The following is a 27,220-nucleotide window of genomic DNA, read 5'->3' on the forward strand; positions in this document are numbered from 1 at the left end:
GAGTCTTGCTCTGTCGCCCAGGCTGGAGTGCAGTGGCACCATCTCGGCTCACTGCCAGCTCCGCCTCCCGGGTTCACACCATTCTCTTACCTCAGCCTCCCGAGTAGCTGGGACTGCAGGCACCCGCCACCAGGCCCGGCTAATTTTTTGTATTTTTAGTAGAGATGGGGTTTCACCGTATTATTGTTTTTTAAAAAAGGATTTTCGTAAACTCTAGATTAGAAATTAGATCAGGCCCAGCATGGGGGCTCATGCCTGTAATCCCAGCACTTTGGGAGGCCGAGGTAAGTGGACCACCTGAGCCCAGGAATTCCAAGACAAGCCTGAGAAACATGGCAAAACTCGACTCCACAAAAAATTATCTGGCCACGTGCCTGTAGTCCCAGCTACTTGGGGGGCTGAGGCAGGAGGACTGCTTGAGCCCAGGAGGGCGATGCTGCAATGAGTCGTGTTCGTGACAATGCACTCCAGCCTGGGCAACAAGAGTGACACTCTGTCTCCAAAAAAACAAAAGAAATCAGATCAGATTCCCCTATATTCATTCAAACTCTAGAGATACAAAACCTTTAAAATTTGAATTGATTGCCCTTTGACTTTACAATGGTTGAACAAGAACCAAAAATAATTTTACAGTAATCTTTGATACACATTAATAATATATTAAACATAATTTTAATAAATCAGTTGTTATTCCTAAAATTGAAGTACTAATGAAATTTAAGGAGAAAAGTTGAAAGATAATACTCGGCCTTGATTCTGCTGTGGTGTTTACATGTTCAATGATGGAAGCTTCTGGCACATAAAACTTTCTGCATTTTGTAAGAGGTACTCTGGGTGATTTGAGCATGGGAATGGAGAACATCATCAAGGTTCAACATTATTCATGGAATCTACAGCGATGCCTCACGGAAGCTCAGTTCCCTATAGAACACAACTGGGACCAGTGGATAAAGTGGCTCTTAGAAAAGAATGTTTTCTTCCAGCTTGGACCCAACTCAAGTCAAGCTAATAGGAAATCTAAGAAAAACTGACCCAACTGTGATTATGGCTCCAGGCAATGAAGGTCATTATTTTTTGTAATGGTGGAAATATTATGTTACGCTTGTAACTGGGTCTGAGGTCAGACTTGGAATGTATACTTTAGAGATAACTGACCTTTTTTCTATTATATTCTCAAACCAACAAACAGTAGCACTTAGTTCATTTTGACAGTGAGAGTAATAATCTCTGAATAAAATTGAAAAGTATAGAGTAATCAAATGAACCCTTCCTTAATGGACCAGACAACCATGTATCTAAATTGAACTGAATCTCACAAGTTGATCAGCAGGGATTATCAGTTACATGTGATAGATTACAATCCTGTGCTTATCTCCATTCCCTCCCAAAACCACCCCTAAATGACAGTAAGTGAGAGGCAGAGATAAGTTCATGAGAAGAGAGAATGGAAGAGGACAAAATTCATGGAAAACATTTTTGGCAAATGGCCCAATGATGAGTGAATTTTCAAAGCAGGGGAAGACAAAACATAAACGTATGAGACAGAATTGTCAGGAAGTAACAAACCAGTATGCGGCAAAGAACTTGAGGAAAGTGCAAGTTAAGACACAGTTAAGCGGGATTTGGACGAGAAGACAGGGTGGAGGCAGCACTGAAAACTGGGGGATGGCTTGCAAGTCATTTTAAGGAGTAAAACTCCATATCCTTGCTAAACCATGAAGCTTGCTATGCCCCTCCTCCCAGCTCAGCAAAGGTTAAGCTTGAGAGGATCTGCACTCGGGGACACTAGGAACAGTGACCAGGTGGAGGGACCGACTGAAAAAGAGAAGGACTAAGTGGAACTATGCACTCCACAGCCCCTTCCTCTGCTGGGTTCCCAGATCACTGGCCAGTAGGAGATTGGTACTGGAGACTTTTCTGGAGAAACTAACCTGCCCAAGAAAAGAGATCTACAGATACCAAAACTGGAAGGCAAGGTGACTTCTGAAAAGAGGTGGTCATCTTATACGAGGCCACCAATTGACAAAGCCTTGCTTGTGCCTCCTCATGAATAAAGATAACAAGATGAACACCAAGCATGTGAAACAGGGTCCAGCATGACAGACAGGAACTTCAGGAGGGAACAGGGTCAATGCAGGGAGAAGACTTCAAATATACATAACTAAGAACCCAAAGAGGGTAAAATATATTGCATCCACAAAGTAATAAAGAATGGATGCTATAAAAAACAGATATTGTGAGAACAAGAAAAAGCTCCTAGAAATTAATATTATAATCACAGAAATAAAAAAATCAACGGAGAGGTTAATAGATAATAGAGGTAAATGTTCCCCTAAAGTAGAACAAAAAGATAAAAGGATAAAAATCGGATTTTTTTTTTTTTGAGACAGAGTCTTGCTCTGTGGCCCAGACTGGAGTGCAGTGGTATAATCATAGCTCACTGCAGCTTCGAATTCTTGGGCTCAAGTGATCCTCCCACCTCAACTTCCTGAGTAACTAGGACTACAGGCACATACCACCACACCCAGCTAATTTTTTTTTTTTTTTTTGGAAGAGATAAGGACTCACTATGTTGCCCAGACTTGTCTGGAACTCCTGGGCTCAGGCAACCCTCCCACCTTGACCTCCGAGAATGCTGGGATTACAGGTGTGAGCCCACACACAGCCAGGGATTTTTTTTTTTTAAACAGTAATTACATTGGAGGAAAAATCCAAGAGTTCCAGCATCTGACAAATAGGAACTCCAAAAAAGAGAACGGTCTTCACGATGAATGGAAAAGTGCCATACCAAGGTGGATTACAAGGAAAGCTCAGAACACTGGGGGATTTTTAAATACCCTAAAAGCATCCAAAAAGAAAAGAAACAAGTCACATACAAAGTACATAGAGTCAGAAGAGCATGCAACAATTCTGTAACAAAATTGGAAGCAGAAGAAAATGGAACAAACCCTCTAAACTCCCAGGGAAAGTAATCTCCAACTTTAAATTAGATATCAATCATATGTAAGGGAAGACCAAATGATATTTTGACACATGCCAGATCTCAAAAAAATTCCATCTACATATGCTTTCTCACAAAGCAGCCAGGCAATGTGGCTCCCCAAAAGAGGGTCAAAACCAAAAGAGATGGCATCCAATAAACAGGTCTATCAAGAATTCCCAACGTGATTGCTAAGGACAAATTCCAGGTCAACAGCTGTGCATAGGCCTCAAGAGTAAACAGTCCAGAACAGAGTGAGCAAGCAGAGAGCCCAAGAAAAATGTCACATGCACACACGCAAGAACCAAGAGATGTGCCATTGCGTTTGACCTTATTTGAGAATTTGGGGATAAATAAGTAGTAAATAAATAGAATACCAAGCAACAAAATTTTAATGTGCTATAAAAGAAAGAAAATAAAATAACAGTATCCTGCATAGCTCAGCTGTGAAAAATATTTACAGTGAAAACAAACAGATGTCACTGTCTTAGAGAGTACAAGCACAGGTATTTAAGGGAGGAAGAATAAAAGAAAGATAAACCCTCCTCTTACACAATGGAATTCATGTTTAATGACTAAAATGGAAAAAAAAATTCAAGAATTACCAATATAAACATATTAATTTGCTACAAGGAAGTAAATACCAGAAGAAGAGCTAAAAACTGAAGAGTAGTTGCTTCTGAGAAGGGGAAAACGGCAGTGCAAATCCGTGGGCAAGAATTTGTAAGTTATATACATGTATAACTGCAATTAAAAAATGAACTTTTAAAAGGGTAGAAGTTCATCAATGAAACATATAAACCATCCAACTGTGTAAGACAAATTGATAATGTGAAATTTCATTTTCTACTATAAACAAGGAAACAGATAAGTCTTAATCTGCTTCTCCTAGTTAATCCAATTGTTAAAATTCAATTTAGTGCATCTTGTTATTTAAGGACCATGGTGTGAGAGGTCAAATATGCCTAAATCTTTACACCTCTAGCTTTAGTTAACACATGGTGAAGGGGACCCTGGACACCAGTGCACAAGGAACAACTGGCCGTCTTAGGTAAATAGAGTTGATTAACCACAGCTTCATATGTATAAACACCTTGGCCACTGTAACACCTCCCCTTCTACCAGAGTGCTTACTGAAGCTTCTTATGGTGACTTTTATCCTTATGTGGCGAGAAGGATTGGGAAATGGCTGGCATCTAAACTCTGTTCCCCTATATTTGGGGAATTCCTCATCGTGTGAGTTCTGATGAGAAGCATATCTCTCAACATAGAAGCAAAAATGGCTAGACACTAACATTCCCAGAGTGTCTTGTAGCCAAGGCTTGCACATGATTTAGCCGTGGTCAACCCTGAATCTAGAATCAGAGACATAAAGAGGCAGGAGCAGGAGGGAAATTATCATGGGTGAGGGCAATGGCAACAACACCCCCTGCTCAGAGGCAGCAAAGGCTGAAGTGACAGAGTTGGTACCAAGTGTCTGATCCTGAAGAGATGGTCAGCACGAACACTAATGTCCAGTGTTCAGTGACAGGGTCTACCCGACATAGAACTAATCTTATTGTATGACCTTGGCTATGAATCTGGCTGTGTAGTCTCTATTTAGTGCCTGTTCTTTCCCCCAACTTGGGTAAATTCAGAATGTACCCAATATCTTCTCAATAAATTATTTCTTTGCTTAAACTATTAAGCTAGTCTCTGTTGCTTCTATCCAAGGACACTGACTGATACATTGCTCCAGGATACACACGTAGAGATAGGTAGCCATCCACCGAAGTTAAGAATGACATATTTGTTTCATAAGATTTCAAAGCAGAACTAAGAAGATTTTTCCATAGAGAAACATGGGGGAAGGTTATGCTTTAAGATACAATTAAAACTCTTTGTGGAACGTTAAGGGTTACCAAAGTTTTGGTAGGCTCATCAATTTTTTTTTTTTTTGAAACAGAGTCTCGTTCTGTCGCCAGGCTGGAGTGCAGTGGCACAATCTCGGCTCACTGCAACCTCCACCTCCCAGGTTCAAGTGATTCTCCTGCCCCACCCTCCCAAGTAGCTGGGACTACAGGCACACGCCATCACACCCAGCTAATTTTTGTATTCTTAGTACAGATGGGGTTTCACCGTGTTGTCCAGGATGGTCTCGATCTCTTGACCTTGTGATCCACCTGCCTTGGCCTCCCAAAGTGCTGGGATTACAGGCGTACGCCACCGCGCCCGGCCAGCTCACCTATTCTTTATATTAGTTTCTACCATTAGCCAACCCATTCAGAGTTCTAAACCACTAATTGACCTCACAACAACCTCACTTTGGAAATGTAGGCAGCTTGTGAATTGGGAGCTGCCACTGTTTGCATGTGGCCAGAGACATGCTCAGATTCTTATGTTGTGAATGGGCAGAAGAGTAGTAGGTGACGAAGAACAATTTTCTTTGTCTTTCCACTTAAACACAGCTTTCAGAGAGAGGAGGAAGTTTGAAAACCAGTGGTCAGGAACTACATGACTATGAAAATGCAAACCAAGGCATCCAAAGATTTACATTCAACTGTAGAAACATCAATATTGCTGAAAAGCTACACCCATCAATTCAGCATTCTGCAGCACATTTAGTTCCAAGTCTGAGAACACTGAACCTGGGCAATTTATCTGCATATGCCTCAGGCTAACCACACAAATTTTGCAGACAAAGCTAGAAGTTAAGATAGAGAGCTTAGAATGCACTGTGGATGTGACCAAAAGGGCTTCATAAAAGAATCAAATGCAGTAATGACATTAATAGAAATGTGGATGCAGGGAAAGAAAGTCTCTGTGGTGCCCCACTGTCTCTGAAAACTGAGGACGGCTTTCATGACAAAGAAGTAACTTTTTGTTAGCTGTACACAACAACATCATACAAACCCGATAAAGAGGGCTTGCAAAATAAATGCAAAGCTTGATGCCTGCATATAATTTTCCCTCCTGTGGTGTTACTTCATAAAGACTTGTCAAGAGATCAATCCCTCAGTCACAAAAGTCAGGCTACACATCACCTTGGGGGACAATTATTTAATTTCAGTTGGTGATGTAAATGCTACTTTTTTTTTTTTTTTTTTTTTAAAGATGGAGTTTCACTCTTGTTACCCAGGCTGGAGTGCAGTGGCATGATCTCTCCTCACTGCAACCTCCACCTCCCAGATTCAAGCAATTCTCCTGCCTCAGCCTCCCAAGTAGCTGGGACTACAGGTGCCTGCCACTACACCGAGCTAATTTTTGTATTTTTAGAAGAGTTTTTTTGTTTTAGGAGATATTTTGTATTTAGGAGATATTTTTGTATTTTAGGAGTTTCACCATGTAGGCCAGGCTGGCCTCGAACTCCTGACCTCAGGTGAGCCACCTGCCTCAGCCTGTAAATGCTACTTCAAATTTGACCAATTGCCAAACTACCTTTACCATACATTCTTCTGTGTAGTCAGTTCTCTTGAAGTATCTAATGGCCACTAAAACAAGAGTTTCATTCCACAGCTGTCCAAGTGAGTTACACTACGCTCACACGGTATTTTGAAGAGCTGAGATAAATTCATCTCAGTCAATCACAGATTATTCCTCCCTTGCTTCATTTGAAGATCACACAAAAGGACAGTGATTCTACACAGCAGTATGTGTGTGTGTGTGTACACATGTGTGAAACTACAATCTAATCACCACAGCTCTGCAAAGAACATGGCACAATTCTATTCAGGTTTCAGAAATGGAAAGACAAAAAGGGAAAAAAAAATCCCAAGAAATCATTCTCAAAAGCTGTTTCCAGAATACCTTCTTGAGAAATTTAAAAATAGGGTCCACTTTGTAATGCACAAGTATAAAGGAGGTAAATTCATAGCTAGCTAATCACCTTTTAACGCTAGAACCATAAATGGCTATTTCCAAAACATATTCATTGTATCAAATGCCTGAATTAATACTTAGTTATATAAAATTTTTTTTGCATCTCAACAAAGCCTTAAGACAGCCTCCAAACATTTATACAGAGGGGTTTTACCTTGTCCAGTGAAGGTTCTACTTCCAACCATCACAAGTACCAGAATTTTAAACTTTTACTATAAAAATCTCTATGGGATTACATAATCATTCAACCATCTTCTTAACTTGAAATTTGTTTAACTAAACAAATATGACAAGACAGAATCAAAATTGCATTGATCATAGAATATGAACTGATAGTCAATGAAGTACTAAGGAAAGTATAAATTGGTGAAATATTGTCATTCGTTTAAAAAACTACAATTAAAAGCAAGTCAAATGAACTACCGATACTTTGACACCTACTACAAATACAGCAGACTGTAGTAGGTATAGAAAGGAAAAAGACTTGTGACACAGTTACTGGCAACAGGGAACTTAGTATGTTGGAGGAACATGACACGGAACTCTAGACAAACATTGGATCACAGGACACAGATTTAGACTTAAAAGGAAGTTATGGATAGGTCAGGTGGGGCCATTTTCTGTCAGATAAACCTATTAGACACATTTTAAAAATGTAACATGGTATGTCCACACCTCATAACTTAAAAGAACACCAATCAACAATGCTCTCAAAGTAAATTACATGCTAAGAAACTTTAACCCTTATCTTTCCAACATCCCTCATCACACAGTACTTATTTTTGATAAGTTTGAGTCTCCCACTATACAACAAAATATCAAACATCGGGGGGTGTCCTATTTAACTTTGATTCCTTAGCTCTTGGAACCTATGGAACGCATAATGATCCAATGTATTTTCTTGGGGGATACATAGCTGAGTGAAAGAATGAATGAACAGTGTTATAATATCAGCTGTTAATTTGGATTTATTTGAATATAAAGATTGATTCTTCACAGTAAAACACAGTTCAGGAGGCTTCTAAAAAGTTATGTTTCTCTCTTTTTTTTTTTTTTTTTTTATAAGTTAGTGGTCCTGCTCTGTCACCCAGGCTGAAGTACAATGACACAATCATAGCTCCCTGCAGCTTCAAATCCCAGGGCTAAAGAGATCCTCTCCAAAGTTATATTTCATAAAACAAATGGCCAAAATTAATGATAAAATTACTAAAAATATGCAAAAGAGTTGTTCATTGAAGCATTATTCACAAAAGGAAAAACGGCAACAATCTAAATTTTCAGCAGCTGGGCGGCATGCAGTTTTATTATGGTCATACGCTGACAGATTATGGAACTATTAAAAATGACAAATATAGGCTGTGCACGGTGGCTCACTCCTGTAATCCTAGCACTTTGGGAGGCCGAGGCGGGAAGATCACTTGAGGTCAGGAGATCAAGACCATCCTGGCTAACATGGTGAAATCCCATCTCTACTAAAAATACAAAAAAATTAGCCAGGCGTGGTGGCGCATGCCTGTAGTCCCAGCTACTCAGGAAGCTGAGGCAGGAGAATGGCGTGAACCCGGGAGGCGGAGGTTGCAGTGAGGAGAGATCAACCCACTGCACCCCAGCCTGGGCAACAGAACAAGACTTTTGTCTCAATAAATAAATAAATAAGACAAATATGAAGGCCTGAAACAGAGAGAAATTAAGATATAACAGGAATAAAAAATAAGTAGACCAAAGTAGTATGTATGCTATAGCTACAAACAGATAAAAATATGTACACATGTAAAAAGACGGGAATGAAATACATACAAAATATACTTCTTAAAGTATATAGCTTTAGGGCTTACAGGTCATTTTTTTCCACTCTAAACTTTTTGTAAAACTGTTACATTGTGGCCAGGCGCAGTGGCTCATGCCTGTAATCTCAGCACTTTGGGAGGCCAAGGCAGGTGGATCACTAGGTCAAGAGATCAAGACCATCCTGGTCTTGTGAACCAACATGTGAAACCCCATCTCTACTAAAAACACAAAAATTAGCCAGGCATGGTGGCCCGCACCTATAGTCGCAGCTACTCAGGAGGCTGAGGCAGGAAAATCGCTTGAACCCAGGAGGTGGAGGCTGCAGTGAGTTGAGATCACACCACTGCACTCCAGCCTGGAGACAGATTGAGACTCCGTCTCAAAAACAAAACAAAACAAAAAAGTTACATTGCCATTTATAGGTCCTGTTGTAAAGGTAGAAGTTTCACAGTAAGTTTCTAACAGTAATTATTACAGTGATCATTAACAGTAACTTATTTCATCACATCTAACTGCTATTGACTAGAAGATACACCAGTATTTTCTGTACTACGAATAAAAATAAAAGTTATGTTACATTCATAGGCCTTAAAAAAATAATAAAAATTAAAATGCTGCAAATCATAGCTGCAAAATGTCAGTGACTGCAAGATATATCAAATTTTAAAGATATTAAAATGTGAAAAGATCTGTATCTTAGAATCAATAAAATATGTATTATAAAGCTGCAATATAAAAATATTTTATTGGTAAAAAAGTGATCATTAATAGTGACTAGATAACAAACTAATAAATCTATGAAAACTTTGATAGAAATCTCTTAAAGAAATAGGCTGGGCACGGTGGCTCACGCCTGTAATCCCAGCACTTCAGAAGGCCGAGACGGGCGGATCACCTGAGGTCGGGAGTTTGAGACCAGCCTGGCCAACATGGAGAAACTCTGTTTCTACTGAAAATACAAAATTAACCAGGCGTGGTGGCACATGCCTGTAATCCCAGCTAATTAGGAGGCTGAGGCAGGAGACTCGCTTGAACCCAGGTGGCAGAGGTTGCAGTGAGCAGAGATCGCACCATTGCATTCCAGCCTGGGCAACAAGAGTGAAACTCAGTCTCAAAAAAAGAAGAAAAAAAAAAAGAAAGAAATGGCTTGATTCGCAAATATAAGTTTTAAGTAAGAATTTCGATAATAAAATACACAAGACATTGCACTACAAAGGACAAGTGTTCATCATGCCCCTGAGATAAAATGTTTCTGGTCCAAAAGAATTGAGTAAATGAATTATCAAAAAGAAATTAAATTGCTTGCTTTGACAGCACATATACTAAAATCAGAATAATACAGAGAAGATGAGCATGGTCCCTGCACAAGGATGACATGCAAATCTGTGAAGCATTCCATATTTTTAATCAGTACACATACATATATCAAAGAATTATGTTGTACTCCTTGAATATATATAACCTTTGTTAATTTTTTTTAAAAAAAGAAAACATAACTAGAAAATTCTTGATTTCTGAGGAGCAGGGAAGAAATGAAGGAAAGGAGGGAGAAATTAAAGTAAGCCAAGAAGGCTGAACAAGATTCTCAGCTTCAGTATAAGTCAGTCATTAAATGATTTGTTTGAGTGGCATTTCCTTGAAAATAAGACTGAAACTGCCGGCCAGGCACAGTGGCTCATGCCTGTAATCCCAGCACTTTGGGAGGCCAAGGCAGGCGGATCACAAGGTCAGGAGATCAAGACCATTCTGGCTAACACAGTGAAACTCTGTCTCTACTAAAAATACAAAAAAATTAGCCGGGCGTGGTGATGCATGCCTGTAGTCCCAGCTACTTGGGAGGCTGAGGCAGGAGAATGGCATGAACCCGGGAGGCGGAGGTTGCAGTGAGCCAAAATTGCACCACTGCACTCCAGCCTGGGTGACAGAGTGAGACTCTGTCTCAAAAAAAAAAAAAACTGAAACTGCCTATGGCACATAATCTCAGAGAAGGTCACTCAGTGAATTACAATAACATCAAAAATTTTACATGGGGGAATAGGGTATAGAGAAGTAATGAATCTACATGTTGAATGGAACATCATGATTAAGAAAATCAGAATTAAAATTTGAAATTTTCAGACCACTGGTCCTCTAAGCTTTCCTCCCTAAGTTCACTCTTTGGCTTTTCATTTAATATAATAATGACAATTAATTAATCTCACCTAAATTTTTAGCAGTTCAGCATGGAGAAAACATAAGGAAACTTTCCAGTTGGTTATCAAATCATGGACACTACCTTAACTATCCACAAGACAGTAACCACAATAATGCAACAAATAGTAAGAACAAACTACAATGAGTAGTGAGACAAAGGCACTACCCAAGGAACAAAAAATGGCAGAGACATTCAAGTTCATTATTTTAAAGTGCTGATTATTTAAACCCTTCATGCATCTACATATGTAAGGCAAAGGTGCCTTTTTCATTGCCAAACTACAAAAACAAAAAAAAGAAGTCTAATATTGAAATAATCTGTAATGATTTGTATAATAATAATTCATAAATGAAAGTCGTAAAAGCCAACCTCCAAGAAAAATCAACAAAACCAAGAGGTGGTTCTTTGAAAAGACTGACAAAATGGACATTCCTTTAGGTAGACTGACTAAGAAAAAGAAGACTAACTAAAATCAGAAGTGAAAAGGGGACATTACTACTGTTTCTACAGCAATCAAAAGGATTATAGGAGTATAATTACCAACAAATTAGATAACCTATATGAAAAGAACAATTTCCTAAACACAAAACTTACCAAAACTGAATCATGAAGAAATGAAAAACTTGAACAGATCTATAACTAGTAGAGATATTGATTAGTAATCAAAAACCTCCCAACAAAGAAAAGCCAAAGAATAGACAGCTTCACAGCTGAATTCTATCAAATGTTTAAGGAAGAATTAATATCAATCCTTCTCAACTCCTCCAAAGAACTGAAGAAGGAACACTTTCAAACTCCTGTCAGACCAGCATTACCCTGATACCAAAGAAAAACAATTACACTTTAAAAATAAGAAAACTACAAGTCATTATTTCTTATGAAAATTGATGCAAAAATCGTTAGCAAAAGACTACTAAACCAAATTCAACAGCTTATTGAAAGGATTATACACCATGATCAAGTGGGACTTATCCCTGGAATGCAAGGATAGTTCAACATATGAAAATTGATCAGTGAAATGCACCACATTAACAGAACAAAGAGGAAAAGACACATCATCATCTCATTTGATACAGAAAGAGCATTTGACAAAATTCAGCAAACTTTCATGATAAAAAACACTCAACAAATTAGGAATAGAAGGAAACTATCTCAGCATAATAAAGGTCATATATGAAAAGCCCACAGCTAATAGCATACTCAACGGTAAATGACTGCAAGCTTTTCCTGTAAGATCAAGAGGAAGAAAAGAATGTCCACTTTCACCACTTCTTCTCAACATAGTAGTAGAAGTCCTAGCCAGAGCAATTTGGCTAGAAAAAAAATTCACCTAAATTGGAAAGGAAACAGTAAAATTATCTTTGTTTGCAGATGACATAATCTCATGGGTAGAAAATCTTAAAAATTCCACACACACACACACACACACACACACACACACACACACAAAAACCTGTTAGAATAAGATGAAAGTCAAATAAATGGAAAAGGCTGGGCATGGTGGCATGTATCTATAGTCTTAGCTACTCAGGACACTGAGGTGGGAGGATCACTTGAGCCCAGGAGTTCAAAGCTATAGAGAATTGCGATCACACCACTGTACTCCAGTCTGGGAGACAGACTGAGGCCCTTTCTCTAAAAAACAAATAAATAAATAAATATTGATTAAATAAAAATGAATGGAAAGATATCCTGTGTTCATAGATTAGAACACTTACTATCATTAAGTCATCTATACTACTTAAAGCAATGCAATTCCTATTAAAACCCCAATGATGTTTTCTGTAGAAACGGAAAAATCAGCATTTATTCTCTTTTAAAACATACCTTAAAAGTTACCAACAATCACCTGTATTTAATCTATAAAGTATATTCAACATCACAAATCAGAAGCTATTAAATCCATTCAGATACAGAGGAACCAATATATTTTTTTTCTTTTCTTTTGAGATGGAGTCTTGCTCTCTCACCCAGACTGGAGTACAGTGGCACGATCTTAGCTCACTGCAACCTCCACCTCCCAGGTTCAAGTGATCCTTCCAACTCAGCCTCCCACATTGCTGGGATTACAAGCACGCACCACTATGACTGGCTAATTTTTTTTTTTTTTTTTTGTATTTTTTTAGTAGAGATGGGGTTTCACCATGATGGCCAGGCTGGTCTTAAACTCCTGACCTCAAGTGATCTGCCTGCCTCAGCCTCCCAAAGTGCTGAGATTACAGGTGTGAGCCACTGCGGCCAGCCAGAATCCAGTATTTTAAACAAAGCGGTATCATCACTAATATTCAGGCCTACAGTGGGACATTTTACATAAGACAATCACAAGGGAGACTTGTTGAGCTAGCTTATCATAATCATCAGAAAACAAGTCTTCCATTGCACTTCAAAAGCGTACCAAGAGAGCAGTATAGTATCAAATAATGAGGGGATAGCCTTTTCCAACAATAGATGCGTGGGCCTCCACAAAACAGCTGCGGTCACAAACCAAGGCAGTGTTGAGAATGGTAACCGTCATCATCAGATACAGACAAGTTGAATCTATTCAAAACTTGTATGAGGTACTTTTAGGAGTTATTATAGATTTATAGAATTCATGATTGACAAGGACCTTAAAAATCATGTTACGTGTGAAACCATTTAATGGATAAGAAAATGAGGACTGCAGAAGAGGTACTTGATGTCTCCAAGGTCACATAAGGAGGTGGCATAACCATGACTGTAACTCAGGCTTCCTGTGTTCCTCTATCTTCTCTAATCAAACTCCTGAGCTAAAGGTCAGGAGTATTACCTTAGTCTGTTGGTGAAAAGGTCACCACAAAGTGGTTTCTCGAAGACTCTTGACCACATCAATATACACCCACTGTGGTTAATCAACTCACCCCTGTCCTAGCAAAGGAACCTCCTAGGATTATATGGGGAGCTTTTGTACTGATACTAGACTTTTTGACAGCTGTGGCTATTGCCATCCCAGCCCTGTGGAAAGGGGTTAGGATCTGCGCTGTGAGAGGTGGACTTTCCATTGTCAATTATCCTGGGAAGAAGCAGATCCTGAGATAAGAAATGGAAACTAGCAATGAAAGACTTGGGAGAAGGAAGGAGGAAACCTTCCCTCTTCCAGGACCTCATCCTCTTTGATGCCTAGATTCTATATCTAGCTGTGCTGACAGTCTCACTTCTGAAGGCAGGGATTGGATGGTCTAAACCAGAGAGGCAGCCTGGTAGAGGGTCCAGTGAGGAATGGTTCTAGGCCTGCCATAACTAGCAGATTTTGTTTTATTTTTAAGTCATAAACTCAACTTCTATCTTCTCTAGGGAATTAAGGACATGTTTCCAGATGAGGGATGGAATGGAAAATGGGAAAGCAGAGTCCCCAAAGAGCTGGTCCCCACAGTGCTGGCAGCAATGCTTAGCAGGGTGTGCAATGAAAATGGGAATCTTTGAGACAGCTATCAAGGCATGATGTCCAGGCTCACCTCACCATATGAAAATGGTTTCTCTTCCAGATCATCTCAGAGAAAGGGGCATTAACTTTTTTTTTTCTAGGTAACAAAGCTGAGAGAAGGGGCATTAATTTAACTAAGAGATCCAGTGGGTTTCCTTGCAAACCACTGCAGGTTAAACACAGATTTCTGGACACTGACAACCGAGGCTGATATCCAGTGGGTGGGTGTCAGGATGACCATCCAGAACATCTACAGTCAACATCCTTTTGATTGGCCAGAAACTGCTCACTAACTATAGGCTAAATATTCCTTACCCGAAATGCTTGGGAAGAGAATGCTTGAACTTCAGATTTTTGGGATTTTGGAATATTTGCATTATATACTTACCAGTTAAGCATCCCTAATCTGAAAATCTGAAATCCAAAATGCTCCAGTGAACATTTCCTTTGAGCATCATGTTAGCACTCAAAAAGTGTTGGATATTTTCGTATTTTGGACTTTGGTTTTTTTAGGGAAGCTCAACCTGTGTTTTGAGTCTCACCCTTCCAACAATCACACATTTTTTCCATCCTCAGAATCTGGTATTAACTCCTGAGCCTGGGAGAACACCAACCTTTGTGTTATACACTTCATGTTTATCCCAGATTCAGGAGTTAACAAAAATTCTATTAATAAGCTAAGCAGCAGATATTAGTATTCCCATTTTATAGGCTAGAAAGTTGTGGCTCAAAGAAAAAACTCATTCACAGATAGCCAGTGGAAGAGTCAAAATTTAATTCAAAGATAAACAGAATTTCCAGATTATATACTATCAGTCCCTCTACTCTGTATATCTACCCTACTTTAAAAGATAATACTGCAGGGTACAAGTCACTATGGGACCGGAAGGTAACTGCATCACTATTTCATAAAATACTGATATGGAAAAGAGTGGTCATAAGCATGTTTTGATCCTAAGCCCATGTTTCCTACTGCAATTATTGTCAAGCATTACCTGAACACCAAAAGCTTTTATTTTACATATATTTATATAACAAAACACTAGTTTGTTTCTTCAAATCCATGTATATGAACTATAATGGCAATTTAACCCTACTTATGAAGTAAAAAAACCCGGACATAAATTATATGGCATCCCATTGAGTCCCTATATGAATATCTCCTTTGATTAAAACACCACCATTTTCATCAGAAGACACAATTTAACAGAAGATTTAAGCGAAAAATTTGAATTTAACGATTTCCCCTCCAGTCGTTTCTATAAACCTCTGACAGAATCTTTCTTCTAAGAAGTTATATTCTTTTACTTTCTACTTAAGAAATAAATGAAAATACATCTGAATTAAATTACCACTGCGATGGAAACACTGAAACTCTAAATCAAAACAAGCTATGGTAAGATTTTCACAAAGGATGCTAGATTCCCTAAACACTACCCATCATCATGGCAACCTTTTAAGTGCCCTCTCTCCTATGGCTATGCCAACAACTGGTTGTAATAAAAGTTCATTTTGTTGAAATCAATTAATTTCTCTCTGCAGTACATTTGAGCCTTTTCAGCTACTGCTCATTTTTTCTTTTTTCTACTTATAAGACATCAGACACTAGTCTGCTATGTAATATTACTGATACTACATCCACATTTAGTTCATCAAAGCAGTCTGAATGCTGTAAAGATTTTTTAAAAAGATACAGAATGCTACAACATTCCTTTATTAGTAGGGTGGTTATTTAATTTATTATTGAAACCAGGACATTTTTAATATTGAAAGGGGTATCAAAAATTATGCCAGAACAGCAGGCATAGCTAGGATTGTCCCAGCAAGTTAGTACGTATGGTTACCTAACTTATTAAGGAAACAATTACTGCATATAACAGCTGAAAGTCTCAAAAAATGAAATAAAGACCACGGTGGGGAAGAAGGCATAGAGGGCTCATATGTGAGCAGAAAGTCAGAAGAGTCAGAAGTCAAAGGAAGACTGCAGTCTCTCTCAAGCGCCAAAACCTAATGTCATTTCCAGACTACCTAGACACTGCTCTTCCTCTCCTGGTTACTGCAACAGTCTGTAAGTGTGAATTAAGTCCATCATATGTGATCTGATCCCTTGGTGTATTCGTCGGCTTATTTTATTGTCACCCTCACACTCTCCCTAGATACCATCTGAACTCATCCCCCATCTATGAGGTTCCTCTCCCCTTGCTTCAGTATTTTATTTCCCATCACTGAGCCAACCAATCAGAGTTGTACTAGGCACTATGCTATCTTCTCTGTAAAAAGGGGGATCCAAAGCTGAATTAGATATAGTCCTTGCGAGGTAATTGTCCAAAATTTTTGTTTGCAAGACTTTGTTTAAAATGCAGCCCAAACAAGGAGTACAGCTACAAAGGATGCTAGCGAAGTCAGCCCCCTGTTTATTTGCAGAAAATTTTGTATACATAATGAAGCAAAAGAATAAAAAAGTAAGTAATTTTTGTGAAGACGTCAACATTTTTACATCTTGAAAAATTTCATAAAAGCTCTCTCAAACAAGACACTGTAGCCTTTTTGGGGAGCAACATATCATATACTCTTTCTTACATCCCTACTTCCTCCTTGAAGTTGGTGAGGGATTGATTGTGTCTTTTCCATCACTGAATCACCAACACCTTGCAGAGTTATCTAGCACAACACAGGCACTCCATAAATATCTGTGGAGTAAATGAATGAATGAGGGGCTCATGATTATTTCTTTCTTCCACAACACTGTGATTATATACTAAATACTTTTTTCTTAATCCCAGCTCCTCAAGATCTTTGCTCCATTGATTATGTCCTCTTAAAAGGCAGCCCCTATATAGTAACAGGTTTGAGGTCAGCCAAAAAATCCGACCAAATACCCAGCAACTTAACAGCAAGGTAACCTTGAGCAAGTTTTCTAACCACTCTCTATGCCCTATTTTTTCTTATCTATAAAACAGACATGTTCTGCAAGGTTTTCTGGTATTTGTGAGATCTGAACACAATTTATGTAAAGGGCCAGGCAGGAATCCAATAAATGTTGAATAAAAGAATAAATTGCCATTCTCTTCTGTGGTCCAGATCAAAATGCAGCCATCAGAATCTAATTTGCCAAAGCTGATCTTCATTCAAACAACAGACATGCAGCAAGGGCTATAAGGCACAACTAGAGTCTGTCTGCTGTTGAATATCAAAGGAGGAGTTTAACATCTGCTTTTAAATGCAGGAAAACAATAATTAGTTCACAAGTAAAAGGAAAAGTTATATAATCCGATCTTATTTGCTTTACCAAAGTATCAAAGTATTAAGAGATTACCACCTTACAGCAGACTGAAGCTTTCTTGCAGGGATCACATAATGGGTGGAGGCAAACCTGGAAGTGGGTTTTTAAAGTCGGCATTCCTAGCTCCTGCTTTTCACTGTCAAGAATGCACGAGCCAAGTTTGCCCTTAGTTTAAAGCGCAGAACTAAGCAGCTACAGACAACAAGAGTAAGATTTGGTCTGAGTTGGAGACCAGCCTGGCCAACATAGTGAAACCCCGTATCCACTAAAAATACAAAACTTAGCCAGGCATGGTGGCGCGTGCGTGTAGTCGCAGCTACTCGGGAGACTGAGGCAGGAGAATCGCTTGAACCCGAGAGGCGGAGGTTGTGGTGAGCTGAGATTGAGCCACTGCACTCCAGCCTGGGCAACACAGTGAGACTCCGTCTCAAAAAAAAAAAAAAAAAAAAAAAAAAAAGATTTGGTCTGAATAGAGTTTTCATTTAACTGTGCTCACTCTTCCAGCAATCTAAGATGTAAAACTTCCAAAGAGAAAAATATCACCGGCCTCTGTTCAACTTTAAATTCATGAAAGAAAATATGAAACTCTGCCGTGGGAATACATTTGTTTTTGATGTACAACAATGTTCTAAGAGATCCATTCTGCTGCTGTTTCACCCTCTCCTTCAGGCCAAGCAGAGGCCAATGGGAATAAAGAGCTCCCCTGTGTTCTATTTCCAGAACACCTGAACTTACTGTCGACTGAGGCTACGAGAGCTATTTAGAGGCCCTTACCTTCCTCTTTTCCAGTAACATCAGCAGAAATGAGCTATAAAACTTTCCCTAGGGTTTGGTTTCCTCTCTCACAGCTCAGTTGTGCTGCTCTCCTGGAAGATGAAAGAAACCCCAGAGTTTTTCAAAGCCCAGATGAAATGTTGATCTCAGGTAATATTTTCCATTTTCTTAAAAGCCATCATTTCCTACTTTACTCAGGCACACAGAGCATGAAGCAAAGCCTAAACTACCTCCTTAGGGCTCATGAGAGTAGATGCAGTCAGTAGTTACAAGAGCACGTGAACTCTGGTTTAAAAACAGCAAAGGGTCATCCTGAGATAAATACAGTCTATAATACTGAAGTGCTAAATTCTGTCCTACAAGTTCACAATTTTGGCTTCCTTTTAAGGGTATCTGAGCAAAAAGTGGGTTCCAAGTGGATAAGGATTTTTTTTTCCTAAGTTCCTAATGAACCAGGTACATGAACCTAGGATCACAACCTGTTTTCTTACCCATCCTCATTTCCCAGATTTTTTTCTTGCCAAGGGTTAAAAAGTTCGTAAGTAGGGCCGTGCGCGGAGGCTCATGCCTGTAATCCCAGCACTTTGGGAGGCCAAGGAGTGCAGATCACCTGAGTTCAGGGCAGATCACCCGAGTTCAGGAGTTCAAGACCAGCCTGAACAACATGGACAAACCCCCACCTCTACTAAAAATACAAAATTAGCCGGGTGTGGTGGCGCATGCCTGTAATCCCAGCTACTCGGGAGCCTGAGGCAGGAGAATAGCTTGAATCTGGGAGGTGGAGGTTGTGGTGAGCCAAGATTGTGCCATTGCACTCCAGCCTGGGCAACAAGAGCGAAACTCCATCTCAAAAAAAAAAAAAAAAAAAAGTTCATAAGCAGAAGAGATGGAATCCAAACCTATACAGTCAGTCTGACTCCAGGGTGTCTGATAGTCACTTGCCCTTAACTGTCACTTTGTTGTCTAAATCTGACTCCAGCAGGCACCAAACAAGAATGACTGTCAGCTATGTGAGGTAATGCATATGTTAATTTGCTTAATTTAGGATAGACACAACGTATACATATTTCAAAACATCATGTATACTATAAATGTATATAATTTTTATTTGTCAATAAAAATAAGAAGAAGAAGAAAAACAAGTGACCATTGGCCCAAGGGGCTCCACGTGAGTTTAGAAACTGAGGTCCTTACTAATATGAATGACAATGTAATATTTTTTATGAACTCAAAAATATCATTTATGACATTGGAGTTTTATACCTGCTGCAGCAATGAAGCAGCAAGCATAGCTTTATAGCCTCCAAAAAGGGCTTGCAAGAAGTACACTTTAGTCTTCGCTTCAGTCTTTGACAGCAAGTCACAAATTATTTTTCAGATAAAATGGCAATTAGGAATTTCTTGAAACTTTAACCATCAGTCCAAATACCAAACTAACATCTAAGAAGCCCTTTTTAAGTTCTACTGGACTTTAACTGTATAACTGCAACTGAAGCTTTACCTATAGAATGAAAAATTATTTAACTTTAGAAGACAGAAGGAATCTTAGAGATTATTAATTTTATCAACCATTTTTTTTTTTTTTTTAAGAGGGAGTCTCCCTTTGTCGCCCAGGCTGGAGAGCAGTGGTGCGATCTTGGCTCACCACAATCTCTGTCTCCTGGGTTCAAGCGATTCTCCTGCCTCAGCATCCCAAGTAGCTGGGATTACAGGCACGTGCCACCTCGCCCAGCTAATTTTTGTATTTTTAGTAGAGACGGGGTTTCACTATGTTGGCTAGGCTGGACTCAAACTCCTAACCTCAAGTGATCTGCCTGCTTTGCCCTCCCAAAGTGCTGGGATTATAGGGATGAGCCACCGCACCCAGCCTCTGTCAACCACATTTTATTGAGTCTTACCAGTCATATTTTATTAAGCAAGGTGCTATGAAAGACAAAAAAATTAATGAGACCTGACCCCAGCCCTCAGGATCTTACAGTATAGCAAATTAAATAAAATGTTACATAAATATGACTCAATTCAAGTTAAAAACAACACAGGATGCAAGGAGGATATTAAAGGAGTGAAACAGAAAAGATCACTTATAAATGTGGCAAAATGGTTAAGAGCATAAATATGACAGTCACAGTGGTGGGTTCAAGTACTGACAATGCCACTCCTTGGCTGTGTGACATTAGACAAGTTATTTTACCTGCCAAGGGCTCAGTTTCAAAATCTTGAAAATGGGGTAATAACATCCACTGCTGAAAGCAGATATAAGATTAAATAAAATAAAACAGGCAAAGTTCTTAGTATAGTTCCCAGCACACTCTCAGGGCTAAACAACGGCTAGCAGCAGCCAGATCTATTATTTCTCCATCTCTCATATTTCACCCCTTCTCTTAACTGGTCTGTCCAGGGCCCTGTCAGAACCTATTATTAACTCTCCTTTAAAGATGAGGAAATAGGCTTTCAGAGGGTAGGAACATGCCCACTGACATACAGCCAATAGCTTAGTAGGCCCACCTCCAGACTCTTAGGCCCTAGGGTACACTGTTTTATCTTATCTAATCCTACCTATTATTTTTAAAACAATTAAAAGCAAGTAGATCATTCCATTGTGCAAATTATAAAAGGTGCTCTCTCTAGGCAGGCCCAGTCCCATGAGTGCACAGCTTGATGACAAGTGTGCTGGGTGGTTCCAAGTCCTCCCATCTGCTGCTCACACCTACACTTCTGCAATGAACAATCTACACAACCTCACATGGTGGCCCTGGGTCTCCAACCTCCAGTTTTCTCTTTTCCAGACGATATTCCACACTACTGCCCAAGTGATCTTTATAAAACTCCCATCTAATTATTTCTCCTTTTAAAACTCTGGATGGCTATTTATTGTTTAGAAACTCCAAGTCTCTAGCATGGCACACGTGTGACCTTTCTCACTCTGGCACCTTTTCAATCTCGGGGTCCACTCTGTTCTCCACGCTCCATACCCCAGCCATGGTGGAGTTCTTGCCACTCTCTGGATATGCCACGAGTTCCCATTCCTCCATGCCTTGGCATACGCTTTTTCTACAGCCCCAATTATCTCCCTACTTTCTGTCTTCTCACTCAGCCCTCAAGTCATACTTCAGTTCCAGCTCTTCAATGCAGTGAACACATTTCCTGATTTCTCAGCTGAAATGACTGCTCGTCCTTTGCATACCTACAGCATTCTTGAATCAGCTTTCACCACCAGCTCATGGGAGTCAGGAAGATATTGCAGGGCTTTGTAGCGAGATGCATCATAATTGGAAGGCTGACTCAAACATGTTCTAACTGTATGAAGGTAGCAAGTTACTTTTCCCCTGAGTTTCAATAATGCCCACCCCTAGAATTCCTGTGGACATCAAGTGCTTAATGGTATGGCCTCCAAACTTACTTGGGCAACAGAGTCACTCTAAGGGCAAAATACCAAGAAATCTTGATAGATATATTTAATTGTATCACGTGAACTAAGAAATATTCTACTAGAAAAAAAATTATAACACTATATGCATATAGGCTTCCAAATACAAAACGTGTATGTACACACACACATCCATGTTTTCAAAACCACTCTCTACATTTACCAATTAAACATTTGTAATTTGTTTAACTTTCCTTTTTCCATTTCCTAATTTAACTTAAAAAGTAGCAGCAGGTACCAAAATCATAATGGGAGGAAAAAACCCTTAAAAATTAGAAAACTATATTCCTAACTTATTTTGAAAGGTATAGGTCAATAAATATCATTATTGAATTGTAGTCATTGAACATCTTATCTAAGAATATAACGTCCATTCCACTGCTTTTCACATGGTACATGCTACATAAAGGTTATTTAAATCTAATTTTGAAACTCAGATTAAGTTCCCTAAAAGGAAGGACATATCTCATTCATCTTTGAATAATGAGCTCCTGGCACACAGTAGTTGCTCAACAAATGTTAGCTCAATAAAAGAACTAAAAATTAAGAATGCACACAAAGGTTTATAAAACATTCTGGATCTCCAATTAACCTGGACTGCAATTTGCTCCATAAATAAATTATATCCCAAAATCTATCAGTGTTCCTTCTGTAACCATCATTTCATCTGAGCTATTTGGAGTTTCTTTGGAGAAAGAAATACGTAGGTAAAATCCTCCCTTAAGCACAGAAATATTGATTAAGACAGCTTGGCAGGAGGAATATGTCACCTGCACTCTTGTATAATATAACAAAGGGACCAAAGAAGACACAAAGCTTTATACACAGCACCTGTCAGCCAGTGACACTTACCATTTTGAGCACATATTCAGACCCATGAGCCTCCTATTCAGAATATGTCTGGCTACAGTAAACACCATAAAGATTCTAGACGGGGAATCCTTTTCTGTTCTGTTCTCACATGAAAAACCTATGCCATATATTCCATATATTTACACTCCTTTCTAACTGAAAGCCAGGATAGCCCAAAATTAAACATAAGGCCAAGATCCAGTTGTTTCCCTTTCACTAAAAATGATGCTGTAGGTAAATACTTATTAGCATGGATATGCATTATTTATTGTTAAGTGGAAAAAGTTACCAAAAAACTTGCTGCATACTCATTTAGGGTTAACATAAAACCAAACATGGACATGTATTAAGTAGGATAATAAAATACAAACTTTTTACTTCCTTTAAAACAATCCATGGCTAATTTTTTTGAAGGTATGTTTATATTTTATCACCATTATAGACTCAAGTTTCCAAAAATCTACCTCAAATAATCAATTTTCTGAATTGCTTGAAATGCTTGAAACAAGGAAGACTTTGAAGACACATGCAATTAAGAAAAAAGTGAAAGTAAAGGACAGAGGTTAAGAAGAAGTGTGGAGGTTGTCTAGGGTTCTGAATTTTCTCTAAAATTGTGTGTTTGCTTTTCCAAAAAGAAACCACCAAGACATTTAAGTATCCCTTACAGTTTTCAAACAGCAATCAGAAACATTTTCTTATGACTTTAATAAACATCAGAAAAGACACCTCCCCTCTCCCCTCCCATTCCCTCCCATTAACTTCCATATAACTTAACTAGTTCTTAAAAATCAGATTTATGTGCAGTGCACTTCTGCATTATAACCTTCTCTTTTTTTAACCTTAAGGGTACATTGTAAACATCCTTCTGCGTATATATTCACTTGTAACATCAACTTTATTTTTACTAATTTTTTTTTTAGAGTCAGGATCTCACTCAAGTGTCAAGCTGTAGGGCTATGGTGTGATCATAGCTCACTGCAACCTCAAACTCCTGGGCTCAAGTGACCCTCCCATCTCAGCCTCTGGATTAGCTGGGACTACAGGCACTTACCACCAAGCCCAGCTACCTTTTTATTTTTTGTAGAGACAGGGTCTCTTTCGTTGTCCAGGCTGGTCTTGAACTCTTGGGCTCAAGCAATCATCCCATCTCTACCCGCCAAAGTGTTGGGATTACAGGCGTGAGCCACAGCATCTGGCCTTAACATCAAGTTTAGTACACAGAGATCTTTTTGTCACAGTCCCTGTAGTAACATAGGGCTGTCTTTAGCTTACTGTAAACACACAAGTCCCACAGATGCCTTCCCTCTATAAAATCGAAACACAACTTTTACAACAATGCTACAATGTATCCCAAAAGGGAATATTTTGGTATAATGTAAAAAAAATATTGCACTAGAGACTATGTGAAATTTGAAAGAAATGCTTATTTCTTTGAAATAAGGATTTGAAAAGGCAGCTTATTTGAAAGGCAGCTTAAGTAGCTTACTTTCTGAAGCTAAGTTATATTTCCAATCTAAACACCACTGCAAATTTCTAGACCCTGAAGCCCAGAGAATCAATCATTTGACCTTTTCGTTCTATTTCTGTAGACAGATTGGGTGGCCTCCAACATAATCCTTTTTCAAATATCCTTCCAAAATGGAATAACAACTACAACACACAATTACAACATAAAATATTTCTTTTAAGATTAACATGTGATTACAAGACAACAAAATTCAACCTACAAATTTCTATTTTTTTTTAAATTCCACTGACAATAATATTCCACTATTACAAATATTTCACTGTAACAAAAAAAAATATTTTGGGTGAGATTTTCCTTACTTTCAACTAATTCATATTTTAGCAGAGACTTGACATCCCTCAGAAATTACGTGTGTATGTGCAGTGTCTATGTCTGTGTGTATGTGTGTTTGTGTGTTGCACATACACGTATATGTATTTTTTTTTTGGGGGGGGGATGGAGTTTCGCTCTTGTTGCCCAGGCTGGAGTGCAGTGGCGCAATCTTGGCTCACTGCAACCTCTGCCTCCCAGGTTCAAGCGATTCTCCTGCCTCAGGCTCCTGAGTAGCTGGGATTACAGGTATGCACCACCATACCCAGCTAATTTTTTTGTATTTTTAGCAGAGATGGGGTTTCTCCATGTTGGTCAGGCTGGTCTGGAACCCCCAACCTCAGGTGATCCGTCCACCTCGGCCTCCCAAAGTATGTATTTTTTCAGTACAAATAAGTATGTATTTTTTCAGTACAAATATTTAACTTCAAATAAGCTTCAAAACTCAAGACCCTTACCTTAATTATTACAAAATAATACCCAATTTAATAATAATTAAATTTATAGTAAATACAATAACAATAGAGCTATAAAATCCGATCTTACTATTTAATGCTTTCATAGAACTAAAGCAAAGTTCTGTTCTGTCTTGTTTTATTTTAAACATGCTTCAACTAGCTCATTTGTACTGCCAGAAATAGAGAGGAGCTATAAGACACAAAGCATAGGAAGTTTAGAAAGCTTTCTAGTAATTTAATGGAAAAACAATTCCTATTGTCGATAATGTTTCTGGAGCATGCTAGAGAGGATATCTGTATATGTTTCTGTGCGTGCACGTGCATATTTTATTTTGCATATATTGTTATGGTCATTTGGTCACTCATAATTCCAAGCAGTATTCATTAAAAAAACAGATCGACTTTATATATCTGTAAGGTCCATTTTTCAAAAAGATAAGAGAATAAAACCGAATTTTCTGGTTCCAAGCAATTTTTTCTAAAAGACAGCAAAAACATTCAACAAGTGTCTCAATTAGAATGTCTTATAGTGCCCTCAAAAAAATTCTAAAATAAAACTGGGAGGTGCATCAATTCTTCCAAGACAAAGCTACATGAAGAATTTATTGGACAAGCAATTCCACATTTTGCTTTCCTTTCCAGACAAGAAAAGAACCAAGTCGATTTCATCCTTACTCTAAAAATTCAGAACCAAAAAGCCTATCCAAAATATCTAAAAGTCTAAAACACCTGAAAGCTCAGACAACTGGACTCACTTTTCTGTCACATCATATTACATTGCTTTGTATTTGATGTTTAATCACTTGCAAATCTGATAAAAGTTTTGTCACAACCTTGAGGACTCAGTTTATGAAACCCAAAAGACACAATGTAGAACATCATCTTAATCTCTTGCAAGTTTTTTTTTTACACAAAGAGGTTTCCTGAGTCCCCTTCCACGTTACAAATCCATAAAAACATATAAAATTTATTAAGCCAGGAATGAAAGAAAGTAAAAAGCCATGGACCTATTGTTAACTTTCTGAGAGAGGTGTAACAGAATTTTTTAAAAGCAAGTTTAAAATTACTTACTTTTCCCAGGTCTTTGGTACAAAGCTCAGAAGGCAAGCTCCTTTTTTTCCCCACAAAGTCTGTTAATTAATAGCAAGCACCCAAGGAGATCAGGCAGCCCAAAGAGATTGATCTAGAAAGTGTGTAGAGACAAAAATTTTAAATTCAAAATCGTATCAGAAATGAAAAATCAAAATACCCGACTGCAATTCAGAGTATCTCTGCATCAATAAAATAAAGATGTCATTGGGATCCTTAAATGATAAGAAATGTAAGCTATTTTTCTTTCATAATATACTAACAAGGCTTTCTAAATCTAGATGGCAGTTCGATCTGTCGCCTTATTAAAGTTTCAAAAGCAGGAACTAGCGAGGCTTCTTGGCAACCACTCCTGTTAAAGATGTCTTTCTCAGGGAGTCACAAAAAGGAACCGAGGGAGAATCTGGACTTCTAATTATATTGTGACTTGGGAAGGAAGGTCTTCCGAAATCACACTTGCCAGTTCCCACTTCCAAACATGAGCTCATCTTATAAACACAGAAGTAGTTGTAAATAGAAGTGAATCACAACAACTTAAGGAAAGTTATCAACAACTTTTAAATACTCTTCAAATGTATTAAGCACACCTTAATTTCTGCAGGTAAGAATGGGAAGAGAGAGCTGTGTTCATTTTTTCCTAATAAAACGGAAAATCTGACAATTCTAATCTCACTTATAACATGCTACTTCCAGGCCAGGCACGGTGGCTCATGTCTGTAATCCCAGCACTTTGGGAGGCCCAGGCGGGCGGATCACGAGGTCAGGAGTTCAAGACTAGCCTGGCCAACATAGTGAAACCCCGTCTCTATTAAAAATACAAAAAAATTAGCCAGGTGTGGTGGCATGCGCCTGTAATCCCAGCTACTCGGGAGCCTGAGGCAGGAGAATCGCTTGAACCCGGGAGGCGGAGGTTGCAGTGAGCCAAGATCACGCCACTGCACTCCAGCCTGGGTGACAGTGAGAGACTCCATCTCAAAAAAAAAAAGAAAAAGAAAAACAAAAACAAAAACATGTTACTTCCCCAACAATCGTGCAAATGGATTCTAAGGCAATAAAATCATTAATAAGATAAAATAGTTTAAGTAGGCAAAACAGATGCCATATGTAACCTATAACCTAAAGTCTGCATACCCCTCAGGTTCTCCTATTACAGGACTTATACCAGATGTAATTCTAAGAAGCGTGATACACTCATTTTCAAGCCACAGGAGATTGTGAAATCAATTAGAAAGAGGGCA

General features: G+C 38.7%; 1 protein-coding gene and 1 non-coding gene across 45 annotated transcripts in view; one reads left to right on the forward strand and one right to left on the reverse strand.

The window, feature by feature from the left end:
* Positions 1–27,220, reverse strand: part of APBB2 (amyloid beta precursor protein binding family B member 2) — a 398,003-nt gene that overhangs the window by 258,757 nt on the left and 112,026 nt on the right. For 28 of the 44 annotated variants that reach the window (XM_063664510.1, XM_054486425.2, XM_063664501.1 and 25 more), the window contains one exon: positions 25,965–26,076. The exons of the other annotated variants lie outside the window; for them this stretch is intronic. The gene's annotated coding sequence lies outside the window, so the exon portion shown is untranslated. The remainder of the gene's footprint in view (positions 1–25,964; positions 26,077–27,220) is intronic. 44 annotated transcript variants of the gene reach the window in all.
* Positions 9,929–10,031, forward strand: LOC129035874 (U6 spliceosomal RNA). Its single transcript, XR_008502369.1, has one exon. It is a non-coding gene; the product is annotated as a U6 spliceosomal RNA (small nuclear RNA).

This window comes from Pongo pygmaeus, chromosome 3, assembly GCF_028885625.2.
Source record: "Pongo pygmaeus isolate AG05252 chromosome 3, NHGRI_mPonPyg2-v2.0_pri, whole genome shotgun sequence".
Classification (NCBI taxonomy): domain Eukaryota; kingdom Metazoa; phylum Chordata; class Mammalia; order Primates; family Hominidae; genus Pongo; species Pongo pygmaeus.